Here is a 14,305-nt window from a genome sequence, read left to right on the forward strand (position 1 = left end):
GGATTTTGTGAAGAGGGGGCAAAATAAGAGGGGGGGGTTGAACATTTCTAGATGGCTAATAACGTTGTTGCCATTTGACTAGTGTGTACAAAAGATTTTAGAAAGATTATAGACCCAACCTTGAATGTTTGTGCAAAATCTAAATGGCCATGAGTCGGACAATCTGGCTACTGGCAATGACCTGAGCGACTGGCAATGGGGTTTAAGTGGGTATGGCCACCAGCGAATGGCTATGTGGTCAAGTTTTTCAAAGCTGGTATAGGTTTGAATGGGAAATTCTTTTTTGACTGTGGCTATAATTGTGCCTGCATCAACAGATCGCTGTGACTACCGCTGCATACACTCCGAGACAATGCTAATCAGCAGATCATTACTGAGGATGTCGAACCAGGTGCCCATGTGGTGACCAGGCCACCCCTTGAAATCATTAACCACCTTTATTTGCCTCCATACTGGTACAAGATATTGGGATTGCATGCCAGATTCATTTCCACAACCTTGCAGCAATGACAGGCCCACAATCCACACACGTTGAGAAAGACCGTAGACAGTCGAAACACGTGTCAGCTGACTTCTAACAACAAATATAGCACCAACAATGGTTTTTAAGACTGCTGACAATATTTACTTATTGAATAACCCTGTGCTAAGGTGAACAGGGCTCACTCTCCTATTTTAAACCGAACATTTGAAGAAGGAAGGGCACTTTCACAAAAGAACCCCATCACTAGCAGCAGGGTCATCCATTTAAATCACCAGATGAAGGGCAGTGATCTACTCATTGTACCGTCCTGCAATTACTCGATAATCATGTACTCTGATTTGATTACTGGGGCATACAGCATGGCCGAAGCCCTAGGTTTGAATGGGAACAAATATTTTGCTTGCGGCTACATTCTAAAGTGCTGTACTGAATTACAACAAACCTGCCCAAGCAGCATCAGTAAGGACCTGAAAGAATGCTTTTGCAAATTTACTTTGTTTTTTTTTTCCAAAGTGTCCAAACGTAAGCAAAGGAAATAGTCATATAAGTTTGGTGCATGGACGATCCACCTAGCCCTCGGCAAGGACAAATGCCTACTCTGATTTACTTATTGTGGCATGCGACATGGCTGAAGCTCTAGGGTTAAATGGGGAAATAAATTATGCTGGCAGCGGTAGCCCAGAGTGCTGTAGGAATTGCAGTAAACCTGCGCGAATAGCATGAGCAAGGACCTGAAGGGATGTTTGTACAAATCTGTACTGTGTTTTATTTTTGGGAAAATGTCAAAACGTAAGTACAAAAAATAGTGATATTATTTTTGTACTGTGAGCAGTGGCACGAAAAATAGCGACCATAAGTTTGGTGCATGGACAATGGGCCTGGCCCTTAGCAAGGATGAATGCCTACACTGATTTACTTATTGGGGCATGTGGCATGGCTGAAGCTCTAGGTTTAAATTGGGGAAAAAACATAACGTCCCTTTAACAAAGTTTCGTCATTGAATTTCATAGGTTTTTATTAGTGCAACTTAACCATAACATCCCTTTAACAACGTTTTTTCAGTGATATGTACATATATACATATATATTTGTAGGTTGATTAAAAGGATGAAGGGGGTGGTGTAGAGGTGGTAGTGAATTCGGAAGGGGGAATTGGGGAGGAACACCTAATTATAAAAAATGTAATTTGAAGTAAACATTTGAAGGGATTTCCATAAAGTAAATTACCACTAAGTCATTTATTTCGTTGACATGACATGGACACGAACCGAACTTAACCTGTCTCTACATTTCCTAAACCTGCCTGCAACACCTATCTCTTTGTGTAAACTGACTCATATTGGTGAAAGTTGTTATATGTATCGTTTTGTGACTTTTGTGTGAGGAAAGAAGGATACAATATGTCCCCGCTCTGTAAATTACTGCTATGTAATATAACATCTCCCTTGTTTATTTCCCTTGCTTCCCTCCTCCCTTCTCCTCCCCTTTCCCAGATACGCCACATTTCATCCTCATGTTCTGGGTCCAGTAATGCTCCCTTCATTTGTAATGTTCTGTATGTGGTAGCAGATGCTGGCGAGGTGCCGGCCTGGTTTCCCCTAGTATAGACTACTCCTACTGGTGCTTGCTCGTGTATGCCATTGTTTTGAAAGATATCCAGTCATCTAAACCTAAGCAGGAGCACCGCTTTGTCTTCTGCGAGCACCGCCTCGCCTAAATAAGCAGGTTGCTGAACCCAAAGGCATTGAGTAAAGTCAGCAGTACATTACATTATTCCAAAGGAAGCATTCCTTACCTTTCCCAGCTCACCGTATCCAGGGACACTTTCTCCATCAGTCCTCTGTCATGACTCTCTGCAAAGCTGTCTTTGATGATTGCCAGTAGTCCAGTCCAGATGAGCTGTATCCATCCGGCCATCTGGTACCAGACCAGTCCTGTCACTAGAGGGTCTAATTCTAGTAGCTCTCAATTCAACATGGCGAGCTTATTACACGCTCAGATAACACTCTAGGAAATTAAATACAATACACCGAGCATAAATATCGCCTCTCAAGTATTGGCGGGAGTGAACGGTATTGATCTATGGTAGGGAAAGTTGGTTCCTTGGTGTAAAGAGGTTTTCATCTGCTGGTACGTAAATAACCACAGCACTGTCCAGTGGCCTCGGCCAAGGGTTCATTCCAGTTCTTGTGGATGTGCGGGCCTATGACACATAAACACAGGTGCCCAGAATTCCAATTCCAGAATCCTCACTGTGCCGGGCTATTGCTGTGCAACTCAGACAGGAATTGGCTTTACTTGCAGTAGACAAGGCTGGGTTTTGGAGGGAAAGATCTGAACTGCTCTATAGATTGATATAGGTTCGAGAGTTCTAGACTTGACTGTAACCAGCTTTCTCCCTTTCATGGTAGGCTGGCAGCTTTTGCGATTTCTAAGACAACAGTCCAGATCCGAGTAAACATATACCTACGCATGTACACTTAATGAGTACTTTTAAACTGGATAAGCACAGTTATTTTTACAGTGCTTAGAATCGGTAGGCATCTGGCATGAAGCTCTGTGTAAAAACCTGATATTGTATGAAAACCTGATATGCACACCTAACATGCTACTTTGTGCTAGCCGTGGTAGCCGTTAGAAGCAGTAGAACACCAGGCCATCTCCTTATTATTCTCTTGCCAGCTCTCCTCTTAACCATTTCAGGTTAGTCAACAAAAGACCGACATCCATCATGGGTGGTGGGCCGTTGTCACTGACAGTCTGCTCACCCACTTAATCTCCTCATGCCTTGATGGATCGTGATGCACATTTATCTTACAGCCTGTATGCTTATGGTATAGGAGGGAGTTGGACTCAGGAAATACAGGAGGTGTTATGAGGGTAGAAGGTAGAGGAGGACGTGGTCACTGTGCCTTAAGGATTGGAAAAGAGCCATATGTTAATTCAGATCCCGTCCTGGCCTCCTCTTTGCAGCTCGAGGCTGCAAATTTGCTAGCCTGGTCCGCACACTAAAAGGAGGCTCAGGATGTGGCTGTTTACATACCTTCTCAAAAGGCCATCTGCGTTATCATGACTCTTCCGTGGTCTATGCTCTATGGTGAAGTCTAGCCCTTGCAGGCTAATGGACCACCTGAGCAGTTTCAGGTTTTCACCTTTCATCTGCATTGGCCACTTTAATGGCTTATGATCTGTTTGGACCTTGAAGGTAGACCCTGTAAGGTAGGGTCTGAAACGCCTAAGGCTCCAAACTGTACTAAAACATTCCTTTTGTAGGCCACCTAAGTTCTCTACCCTTGAGTTGTCTACTGATGAATATGATCGTATGTTCCCTCCGTTTGCCATCTAACTGGTACAAAACAGCTCCAATTCCGGTGTCGCAGGCATCCGTCTGGACGATAAAGGGCTTGCTGTAATCAGGCACACACAACACAGGTGCCCTACACAGACTTTCATTCAAGCCAACAAAGGCCCTCTGACAGGTTTCTGCCCTTTCTGGGTTGTTTGGGCAAAGTCAGAGCTGTCAGAGGCGCAGCTATGTTTCCATAGTCCGTCATGAAGTTGCAATAGTGCCCAGTGAAGCCAAAAAAGGCTCTCACCTGGGTTTGAGTAGTGGGAGTCTCCCAGTCATGTACATCCTGTACTTTACTGAGGAGAGGTTGGATTTGAATCCCTCCTACCTAATGACCAAGATACGTGACTTTGCTCTGAGCTATTGAAGGCAAGCGTCCCCAACCAGCACGATCCTCCCGCAATGAGAGACAGTGATAGACTCTCCCAGAGTGGGAATAAGGCCAAGACAAAGTGCGGGTGAGCGTAAATGGGAGTTTATCAATCAGAATAGGGCATGCAAAGAACTCTGCGAACTCCGAGAGCGCTCTGTCTGACAATAGCAAAGACAGGCGTATATATTTACAAAAAAACGTCATCAGAACCTACATACTATAGGGGGCACAAGTTCAATGGGATTGGGTGGCGACAACTAGCTATAAGTGCTGCTGCAATGTGGTTGGCCTTGGCTGGAGGACGTCACTGGTCAGCCTCGTGGGTTGGGCTGGGCCTGCCAGGTCAGCTGGGTTCATCCGGGTGGTGTTGTTGTGCCACTGTGGCCAGTGTCAGAGATGAATGTCTTTTCCTGACTTCTTTGCCCTAGGCCATGCACACCGCAGTCATTCAGTCATTGCAATATTATCTTCTTTAGTAAATCTTCCAATAGGTTATTCTACAGGTAAATGCAACATAGGAGGAATGCACCTCGAGAGGGGTTTGATGGCGATTCATCAGTACATGGTTACCAGTGTCCTGTTGACCGGGTACCATAGGTAGTGGGGTTGGGTCTCAGGGCATGGGACAGACGGTACATGTCCTCCTGTCTTGTTAGAAGTCGTTATGAATGTGTTGCTGTAATGTTGCCATAATATTGGGTGTCCTAATTTTACAGGGGCCATTAACCTAAGGTGATCCGGTGGGTTGTGGGGTGTAGGGGAGGGCGCCTCTGGAGTTGTGTATTCAGGCGGAGGTTTACTGTTGGGCTGTAAATAATGCAGGTGGCGGGTTGTGGCCTTGGGTGCTGCAGAGGGAGCTACAAATCTTTGAAGCGGCTCCAGCCTAGTTGTGGGAGGTGGAGATGTGCGGCGCAGGCCTCTGCTCTCTCCTCTGGCAGGCTTCTCAGGGAGGGAGGGGGAATGGCCTTGCACATATTCACAAAGGTATCTTCCTCGTGTGTTGCCGATTTTAGGTGAAAGCATCATAAACATTCGAATACTATACAATACTCATTGAATCATTCCAAAGCTTACATTTTAACTTTACTAAATGCCTCTCAAATATAGCCAGTCTGAGCACATTATTTGTACACTATGTTTTAACAACTACAACATTTTAGTATATGCATATACATTTACAGTACGTGAGGTAGTAGTGAGGTTGGTGGAGCACATAGAAAACGACTCGCCACCGTACGTGACGGTAGTGGCACATAAGGGGCTTGGACATACACACATGAAGGGTCCATTCTCGCACGTCCTTCACACGAGCCCTCAATATGGTTGCATTTGTCTTTCTTTGCACTCTAGCAGCATTAGTTCGGTTATGGCGCGGGACCGTGGGGTGTAAACCTTTCAATGACACGCATAGCAAATAACCCCCAGGGACGCTTCTACTATTTGTACATAACTGCAGTGGTGTGGGTGTTTCATTGCTAATGCCATGTGAACATGCATTCTGCCATATCTATACATTTTACAGGTTTTCTAATCAAAGAGGTTTGTGGAGAAAATGCGCCCATCGCAGGTAGTTTTGGCATTAGTATTTGGGAACTTTTGCTTTTATCCGAAGGCCATTTTACAGTTTTTTTTCCACCCAGGCTCTGCTGGCCGGGTCATGTTGGGAGCAGTGATACACTGCGGAAGGTGAAATGTTACAGTGTTGATATCTTACACTAGCTCATGTCCGTCTTGTCCGTGGGAACGGGCTCACAGCGGATCTGCCAGGGAGCTGTGGCCACAGGGATAATTAAAACTCTCCAAAGGTGGGGGCCGCGCTGCAGTGCGCCGAGCTCACACCATCTTGATTAGACAAAATGGTTTCTGAGGCCTAGCTAAATTCAATATGTTTGGGCAATGTCTTCAGCAGGTGAGCCATCCACCACCTGGGCCCTGGTGGTAAGGAGGGGACGCCTGATGAGCCATGGCCCTCACCGGGGGAAGGGATGTAGGCAAGGGGGGTCTTTTGGACCAATCCTCCCCTACACTATCTGGCACTTGATGGCCTTGATAGTGAGGTTAGCCCTTTTCAAGGCCTGCAACACTTTATCCAAGTGATTCAAATGCTCCTCCCAAGTGGAACTGTAAATGGCAATGTCATCTAAGTAGGCCACACAAAAGGCCTCGAGCCCACTGAGTGCATGATTGACTAAACATTGGAAAGTGGCAGGTGCCTTTTTCAACCCAAAAGAAATGACTCTAAACTTTTAGAGTCCCTAAGGTGTTGAGAATACCCTCTTTTCCTTGGCATGGTCCGTTAGAGCTATTTGCCAGTAGCCTGAGGTAGGGTCAAAGGTGCTCACAAATTTGGCAGCACCTATGGTGTCCACGAGCTCATCAGCCCTGAGCAATGGGTGCGCATCAGTTTTGGTGATGGCATTGCCCCCTCTGTAGTCCACCAATCCTTGGTACGAGCCTGGGAACTTGCCTTGGGGACAAGGACCACTGGACTGGACCAGGGACTGGTTGAGGGTTCAATAACATCCAGATGCAACATCTTGGTGACCTCAGCCTGGATATGGTTCTTAACAGTATCTGACATACTTTTGAGAGTGTGAATTCCGTGCCTACACCACTGTGTAAGGCCTGGTGTCAGTGAGAACAGAGAGGCATACTGCCGGAGCAAAGTCCTGCAGGCCCTCTGCTGCTCTGTCGTCAGATCTGGAGAGAGATGCACTCCCTCCACTGAGCCATCCTGGGGGTTGCTATGCAGCAAATCAGGAAGGGGCTCACTCTCATCCTCTTCTTGCTCTGAAGCCAGCAAGAGACATGAGACTTCGGCTCGCCTATGGATAGGCATGAGCCTGTTAACATGGAATACCTGAGGGGCTACCCCTGGGACTCCCATGTCAACCAGATAATTGACTTTGCCCATCTTGCCCATCTTGAGATTTGCTGTCGCCTGACCCATCATCTGTGTCATCCTCTGTCTGAGGCCTAACACATAGTCCCCCACTTGCTTGGCAGGACCTGAAGGGGTGGCTTCCAAACCTTCTCTGATCAAGGCAAGGGGCCCCCTCACGGGATGGCCAAAGAGTAACTCAAAGGGGCTGAAACCAACACCCTCTTGAGGTACCTCTCTGTAAGCAAACAGCAGGCATGGCAGGAGGAGATCCCATTTTCGCCCTAGGGGCTCTTCCAAAGTGCCTTGCATGCCCTTGAGAGTTTTATTAAATCTCTCAACCAGACCATTGGTCTGGGGTTATACGAGGTGGAGAACTTTTAGGTAACTCTGCACTTTTTCCACATGGTTTTTATCTAACTCGACATGAAGTTGGATCCTCTGTCAGAGACAACCTCCTTAGGGAATCCAACATGGGTGAAAATGCCCAGGAGAGCCCTGGCAACCACCTTGCAGTAATAGTCCAAAGGGGTATAGTCTCAGAGTACCTGGTTGCATGATCAACCAAGACCAGGATGAACCGATGTACACCTGAAGTGGGAGGGTCAAAGGGACCGATAATGTCGATGCCCACCCTCTCAAATGGTGTGCCAACCACTGGCAATGGCTGCAGTGGGGCAATGACACTGCCTCCAGTCTTGCCAGACAACTGACAAGTTGGGCAGGCCCTGCAGTGGGACTCTACTTCTATTCCCATCCGGGCCAGTAGAAATGAGCAGAGAGCCTTTGCTTTGTCTTCTTGGTTCCAAGATGACCAGCCAAGGGCACCTCATGTGTCAACTTCAGTAGGAAGGGCCTGTAAACCTGGGGTACCTACCACCAACCTCTTGAGGCCACCAGGTTCAGGCTTAGTGGGCTCACTAACAGGGAGCTCACCCTCCCAACTGATCTGGCGTGTCCTAGGCACTTCTCCCTGTGCCTGGGACAGGGCCTGTTTCCACAGACCCTTGAGAGAGTGGCACTCTCTGTGACCCCTACAGAAGTCTGCCCAGGAGGGTCCCCCTTCAACCAACAGGCATTAAAGGTCAGGAAGATCCTCCGGGTTGAACACCTCTCCCGCAGGAGGGCCGTCTGCCTCTTCTCCCACAGGAGTTGAGTTTGGGTTTACCACTGGATCCAGCCCATCCAGAGCATGAATCCCAATGGGTGCTGAAGGAGCAGCAGGAAGAGAAGGGATCCCTTTCGCAGAGGCAGCCTTCTTGCTCTTCCTTCATTGTGCCTTGGGTTTCCCCATTGGCAAGGGTTCCGGACTCGCAGCCGGACCCGGTGTGACCTGTTATCGGGAGACCGCCGCAGAAGACATGGGTAGACCATCTGAGATCATCCCCATTTCCACCAAATCATTTCCTAACAAAATGTTAGCAGGCACGTTGTCCTGAACCAGGACAGGAAGCTTTGCTTTCTTGTCTCCAATCGTAATGTTGACTAAGGCTACAGGTGATAATTTGGGAGGCCCACCAGCTAACCTGGTAGAGGAGCACCTGCATAGTCCTCTGGCTTGAGCAGGGCCCTGTCCACCATTGTCATGCTTGCCCCAGTGTCTCTCAAACCAGTAGAAGGCTGGCCATTCAAGAGGACACTTCTCAAAAACCTATGGGTGTTCTGTGGGATTGTCGCCAGTACTTCTGTGTACTGGTCCTAGGCCCCAAGGGACACTAGGGAAATCTCTACAGGAGCACCGAATGTGATTCCTGTAGAGAAGGGGAGGACGGTGGCCTCCACCTCAGATGGGGTAAGGGAAGGTCAGGCTGACAGCCTGGAATCCAAGTGCCTTACATTTACACTTGGGGTCACCCTTCTTGTGATCCAGAGCCCCACAGTCCCAACAAGTGCCAGGAATGCGGGGTACAGTACTGGAACCACTGGGATCTTGCTTTGCAGCAGGTGGACCACTACTCTTACTCCCACCCACATAGGACTTGTCCCCACTAGGTTTTTGGGTCTTAGGAGAGGAAGGTTTTGGTTCACTCGACTGTGATTGCTTCTGGAACTCCTCAGCTTTCTGAGAGGTCCCCTTTTATTTGTCCTTGTCCTTCCCACTGGAGTTCTTAGGGGACACCGGGTGGGAGACCCACTTGTCAGCCAGCCTGGCCAGTTTAAAGGGATCTAAAAGGTTCTGGTCAGCAACATACTGCAGCAGCTCTGGTGAAAAGGCTTCCGAAAGGTTCTCAAAAAACAAAAGGTGGGACAATTCAACAAACGTTTTCACTTTGTAACCATCTATCCACCCCATCATGTTCATGTGCGCAGCACTCACCCAGTCAACCCAAGACACATTCTCTCATTTCTTAAATTCCCTGAACCTTTTAAGGTATTGGGTAGGTGTCTTCCCAAACTTGGCAATCAAAGCAGAGTTCATCTCTAATACTGACCCCTTTCTTCCACACTCAGTTTCAGAATACAGTCATATCCAGTCTGAGGCACTCTGTTTAACAAACACTTGGCCCAATCTCTTTTATCAACATCATGAATTGCACAAGCCATCTCAAATGCTTCAATCCATTGGAGGATATCAGATCCCTCCACATACACACCAACCAAATCTTTCATAAAACTGGTGGCTGGTGACCTGACACTCTTAACTGGTTTCGCTGAAGTCTACATTTCTCTAGCTGGATTCGCTGACATTCAGTGTCCTTGTCTTTGAGTTCAAGATCCCGGTTCTTGAGTACCACTTGCGTGTCAACTTCTCTTTCTTAAGTTCAGATTCTTGTTCCAACTTTTTGGATTCAAAGGCTAACTTCATCCTTAATAATTCAAGTTCCACGGAATTGCTGTAGGTCGGAAAAGAGGAAGCAGGAGTGGTGGCGTTCCCAGAATCAGATTCAACAACACCAACAGGGGTAGGGCCCTCATTGGTTACATCCCCCCCTTCAAGAGCTTCACAATCAATCTGGTAGTCCACCAGGGCAGCTATCAGCTCAGTCCTAGACTTATCTAAAAAGTCTAACTCCATGGCTTCACAAGCACTCTGGAGAGCCTCTAAGCTCATCCTAGTCAATTTACCATTTGCAATAGACTCCATTGCTTGTAATGTAGTTATCTTGTACACAACTAAACCTCAATTTAACAAAGTGTAGATATTTTGTAAGTGGCAAGGTTGTACACTGATTCTTAAAACCATAAGCACCCCACTGCTGCCACCAGTGTAAAGACTGGAGGGGAGTGTCTATACTCCTGCTCTCTATATGGTAGAGGAGAGGCACAGATGACCTCAGCCAAGATTCTCTATTTGGTAAAACGTGGGTGAGCAATCAAGGCAAAGCCCTCAGGCTGGTTTTTAAGTACAGTGTAGTCCCAAGCACCCACAAAGGAATGTCCACACACTGTATAAGTTAAAATAAAGTCTTCGGGCCTAATTAGGAGTCTGGCGGTAGCCGTGCTAGAAAAAGTGACAGGCCGCCGCCGGACCGGTAATACCATTCCGCCTCTGTGATTGATGGAATCACCGGGGCATTACAACCCTGGTGACCCGGTAATTCTGGAGGCGTATTTCAGCAAATCCTCATTCCCATGGAGTGCCATAGGACTCAATGGGGATGGGGACCATGGAAACACCGGTTCCGTCTATGACAGAGCCGGTGTTTCCATGTCCGCCTGCAGGCGGGTGGTGTTACTTCCGCCAGGTCAGACCTGGCGGGAGTGACACCACCCGCCCGCAGGACTCGGAATCAGCCGGTCCGGAAACAACAATGGTTTCTGATTTACCCCCATTGTTGTTTCCGGACCGGCTGACTGGTAATGAGGCCCTTTATATAATTAAGGTTCAAGGTTATATACACAATCACAATACCTCACTTTGTGCTCAGTAAAGCTACAATGGCAAATATATACACAGTTCTACGTGGTACCACCACAATTACTTTGATTCCTTTAAAGTGCATTAACTAGGCGTAGTTTAAATGTCACACAAATCCATAAATCCAGTGAACCAACAATAGTCTTAGGAGGAAAACAGTTGGTTAGAGCAGTTAGGCAGAACAGTACTTTAGCAACTAAATCACAGTTCGGTATGAGGATCCCTCCACCTGGGCAACATGTAAATAAAGCTATATCGTACAAGACCAGTCCATATATTGTTCACAAGAGTCTTATTTCCTTCTAAATAGTTCTACAACCCCAATGTACCTGTAATAGCAGAGTTCAACGTTGGGTCATCGACGGATCCTTCTTGAGCGGCTCCCTTTAAGGCAGGAGCCACAGATCGTCGAGATCCCATGAGGAAAAAGGGTGAACACTGTTGTTGTGGCAGCAGCTTCGGTTCTTGCGGTGCTCGTTGACGATTGGTCGAAAACGTCCTGCAAGCCGAGGCGTGCGGTGCACCTCAACGACGAGTGTTCGTTGCCGCAAAGAGTTAATTAAGAACTTTGGCCCAGCAAGGGCGTTGAGTCGTCTGGCATCTCTATGGTCTTCGGGTGGCGGGAAACCCACCAGAGGATTCTCCTCGGTCATCAACGGCCTTGACTTTCTCCGGCAGGACAAGAGAGGTCGCTGATGATGAACAAGGGAGTCCTTGGATCAAATGTTCTTAGCAAAGGGAGCACTGCGGCTCCGGTCAGCGACAGCGGTCGTCGACGGAGATGGACTTCAATGTCCGGGTGCTTCTCTTTGTGATTCCGCGGCAGTCCCTGTCTCCAGTCGGCAGCCTTTCATAGGTCTGTCTACCAGGGAGTTTTGGCAAAGATCAGCTGGTGCACGATGTTCCCTCGTAGCTCAGGGACAGGTCTCCTAGCCAGGTCCTCTCTTGGATCAGTTCTTTGAAGGCACGGCAGCTTTCAGGTTATAGAAGGACAGCAGCAGCTCTTCTTCTTCCAGTGGGCTTCAAAGTTAAGCATCAGTTTCAAGGTCAGTTTCTACTTCAGCTTCTGAATGATTTCTCGCAGTGAGAGGCCCCCAGATGTACTGTTGATCTCCCATTCACTCTGCTGGGTCACACTCAGGAAACCAATCACTCAGAAGGGCATTCAGGCAGTCAGGAAAACAATCAGGAGGCGCACAGTGCATTCCAGCCATTCATCTCCATCCAGACACTCACAACACAGAATGTGAATTCGGACAAGCACTCTGCCATTCAGCACTACACACTGCATTCATACCAATTTCGGGTAGGGCTGCCTCAGTCATTGTGTCAAACACCAGATACTAGACACCCATAAGACAGAATGCGTATTTGTCACACACTCCTTTCACCAAGGTCCCACCCCTCGGGCGTACCCACAACATACAGTCATTGGGAAGGCTCCAGCCAGTCTAGCTTGGACTTCCCCACAACACCATATATGGAACTTCCACCCAACAGCCAGTCAGGGGGAAGGGACAGAGTCAAGTCTTCCCGGGACTTTGGGAAAGGTAAGGTAACAGGCAACAGAAAGCAAGAGGCCACAGGGGCCGTCTTGTTCCCTATCTGGAATCAACTGAGTCCAATGGCAAGGCCTGGGTATCCCAAAATAGAGGATACTCAGAGCAACTGTGAAATTCAGCATGGAGCTGCCACCAGCCCATTCCTTGCTCTGTGGGCCATACAGAGGTGCCTAAAAACATACAGTAGAAGTACAGGGTTGTACTCCCACCCATGGATGCCATAAGCGTATCGCAAGGGTATGTTCACCAAACCAAATACAGGAAGAGCCGCACCACCAGGAGTCCCACATGAACTCCTGCGTGGAAAACAAGAGAGAACATGTGATAAAAAGCAATAAAGGACATGGATAAGGAGGCCCTGTCCCTCCGATGCATTTCCAGCATCACAATGGGTCTTTGATTATTCCACATACACCAGACCATTGTTGCAAGCACTGAAGGAAGCACAGAAAAGCAAAGATTGAGATTGGCGAAAGCTTTGATCAGCTAAAACACAGGTTAACACACACAACAGTGTTAGAAGCTCCCAATTACAAAGAAAAGTTTCAGCTGTTTTCACACTCAGATGGAAAGGTTTTGACAGCAGTACTGATGCAGAAAAAGGGACAGGGACACAATACACTTGCATATTACAGTTGGTCACTGGATGCAGTTATGCAGGGACATTTCCCATGTGAGCAGACACTTGCTGCTGCTCCATTCCCTATTGAGAAGGCTTCCACAATAACCATGGGGTACTCAACATCTTTACGTATCGGGAGACGCTGTTCGAACATATTAAAATGGCTCAAGGGTACTGCAAAGGGCCTAGCATCTTCAACAGAGTGATACAAATTGATTTGAGCAATTTGCAGGTTGCTAGCACAGTAATACAGCACGTTGATGATTTTTTGGTGTGCAGCAGAATAGAAGAGGAGTGTAGAGGGGACTCAGTGACTTTACTAACTTTACTAGCAGACAAAGGATATGAAGTGAACAGAGAGAAGTTACAATATTGTCAAAAAGAGGTGGTGTACTTGGGTCAGATTGTGTCAGCAGATGGGAGAAAAATAACACTAGAAAAAGGAGAGGCCAGACACAAGACTCCACAACAAAAAACAGTGAAAGAGATGCAGCAATATTTGGGCTTTTGAAACTAAAACAGAGCATGGGTCTTTGATTACTCCACATATACCATGCCATTGTTGCAAGCACTAAAGGAAGCACAGAAAAAAACAAACACACAGAAAATGGAATGGTAAAATGGGCAACAGCTTTGATGAGCTAAAACACAAATTAGCACATACACCAGTGTTAGCAACTCCCAATTACAAATAAAGGTTTCACCTGTTTTCACATTTAGATGGAAAAGTGATGACAGCAGTACTGACGCAGAAAATGGGACAGAGACACAAGCCACTTGCATATAGCAGTGGGTCACTGGATACAGTTATGCAGGGACATTTTGCTTGCAAGCAGGCACTTGCTGCTGCTGCATTAGCTATTGAGAAGGCTTCCACAATAACTACGGGGTGACCAGAGGTTTTTTTTTCTTAGCCTCTTTGTTGTTTGAAGAGTGTTGCTTGAAGTCGGTAGCTGCTGGGCATTAACACTTGGGGGCATTGGCAACATAGAAGACCCCTCCCCACATTCCAGTCATGCACTGGCTAGAACATTTGATCTGCACAGAAATACCTTTGGCCTCCCCTTCTGTCATTGGGTTGGGGGGTGTAGCATGGCACACCCTTTCCCTTCTTCTTCCCAGAGTCCCTAGTGTTTTTCCCGGACTCCCCTCCTAGGCTAGAAGTGAAGGAAGTT

At 47.4% G+C, this 14,305-nt stretch overlaps 1 protein-coding gene across 1 annotated transcript in view; it reads right to left on the bottom strand.

Moving 5' to 3' along the window:
• The window catches only part of LOC138582871 (aquaporin-8-like), a 508,777-nt gene extending 506,074 nt beyond the window's left edge, over positions 1–2,703 (bottom strand). Inside the window, exon 1 of the mRNA XM_069654561.1 lies at positions 2,280–2,703. The gene's annotated coding sequence lies outside the window, so the exon portion shown is untranslated. The remainder of the gene's footprint in view (positions 1–2,279) is intronic.
• Positions 2,704–14,305: the final 11,602 nt, after the last annotated feature.

The sequence above is a fragment of the Ambystoma mexicanum genome, chromosome 3q (assembly GCF_040938575.1).
Source record: "Ambystoma mexicanum isolate Mex_15411 chromosome 3q, UKY_AmexF1_1, whole genome shotgun sequence".
Taxonomy (NCBI): domain Eukaryota; kingdom Metazoa; phylum Chordata; class Amphibia; order Caudata; family Ambystomatidae; genus Ambystoma; species Ambystoma mexicanum.